We start from the raw sequence: 1248 nt of genomic DNA on the forward strand, positions 1-1248 counted from the left end.
CCGAATAGAATCATAAGTATAATTTAGTGGTACTTAATCCAATTCCCTGTGGGATCGACCTCACCTGTGTGAGATTTTACTACTTGATTGCGTATACTTGCGTAGCGTTTAAAAATATAGCAACAAGTTTTTGGCGCCGTTGCCGGGGAATTGTTAAAGATTAATATTACATAAAATTATACTAACTTCTACTTTGGTATATTTTCTCTTGCTGATTTTTCTAACCTTTTTCTTGCAATATTTTCTTTATTTATTTCAGGAATCCTAAGTGCATGCGCCGTCAAGGACAAACAGTCATATTACCAGTTGATCCTGAAATTGAGAAAACTTGCAGGAAGAATCGAAAGAACAAGAGGCAAGAAAGAGTTTCAGCAACTGCTGAAACATCAGAGATCATGGCTGCGAATGTGAACAATAATGCTGGAAACAATGGGGGTAATAACGGTAATAATGGAGGTGCCGTGGAAGATCAAGCTAATGGCCGTAGCTTGAGAGATTACATTCTCCCTACTCTGACGGGAGTGCAGTCATGTATCAGGCCACCGGCAGTGGAAGCAAACAATTTCGAGATTAAGCCTGCCATCCTTCAAATGGTGCAGTCTTCAGTCCAGTTTGGTGGACTCCCTTCTGAAGACCCCAATCTGCATCTATCGAACTTCATGGAGTTATGTCAGACCTTCAAAGTCAATGGGGTTAGTGATGACGCCATCCGTTTGAGGCCCCATTTCCATTCTCACCGAGAGAGCGAGCCAAGAGTTGGTTGATCTCCTTGCCACCAAATTCTATAGCAACATGGACAGACTTAGCAACAAAATTTCTGTCTAAATTCTTCCCTCCAGCAAAGTCTGCAAAGCTGCGAGGAGAAATAAACAACTTCTGTCAGCAAGATAATGAATCTCTCCATGAGGCTTGGGAGAGGTTTAAAGATCTAATCAGAAAATGCCCTCATCATGGTATAGAGAAGTGGATGCTGGTTCACAACTTTTATAACGGGTTGGTTGGTAACACTAGAACTCTGATAGATGCAGCAGCTGGTGGAGCTTTTATGAGAAAGAGTGCTAATGAGGCTTACGATCTATTGGAGGAGATGGCTCTAAATAATCAGCAGTGGCCAACTGAAAGGAGTCAAACTAAGAAAGTAGCTGGTGTGCTAGAGGTTGATGCCATCACAAAATTGACAGCTCAAGTTGAGGCCTTGACAAAGCTGATTGCAGGGCAAGCTAAACAAGCCCAAGTTATTTGTGAGAT

General features: G+C 42.0%; 1 non-coding gene across 1 annotated transcript; it reads right to left on the bottom strand.

Annotated features, from left to right (window-relative positions):
- Positions 1–850: 850 nt before the first annotated feature.
- LOC115711871 (small nucleolar RNA R71) lies at positions 851–957 on the bottom strand. The gene has a single exon (XR_009687628.1). It is a non-coding gene; the product is annotated as a small nucleolar RNA R71 (small nucleolar RNA).
- Positions 958–1248: the final 291 nt, after the last annotated feature.

The sequence above is a fragment of the Cannabis sativa genome, chromosome 4 (genome assembly GCF_029168945.1).
Source record: "Cannabis sativa cultivar Pink pepper isolate KNU-18-1 chromosome 4, ASM2916894v1, whole genome shotgun sequence".
Classification (NCBI taxonomy): domain Eukaryota; kingdom Viridiplantae; phylum Streptophyta; class Magnoliopsida; order Rosales; family Cannabaceae; genus Cannabis; species Cannabis sativa.